Below are 229 nucleotides of genomic sequence, written 5' to 3'. Positions count from 1 at the left end.
TCTTTATCTAGTTGTGTGTGTGTATATATATATATAAAGGAAATTTGATTTATGTCTCATAATTGGAGAAATATGTTCATTATTTGTTTTTTGAAGGAATATATTCGAAAGTTTATTTTATATCAAAATAACATCTTTTTTTGTCGCATACTATTTATTTAAAGTTTTCCTTGAACAATCAAGGTTGGATTATATTTGAGCAAGGGTCGGATTATGTTTAAATCTTATT

This window comes from Dendrobium catenatum, unplaced genomic scaffold (genome assembly GCF_001605985.2).
Source record: "Dendrobium catenatum unplaced genomic scaffold, ASM160598v2 fragScaff_scaffold_1602, whole genome shotgun sequence".
NCBI lineage: Eukaryota > Viridiplantae > Streptophyta > Magnoliopsida > Asparagales > Orchidaceae > Dendrobium > Dendrobium catenatum.
This window is presented reverse-complemented; position numbering follows the sequence as displayed.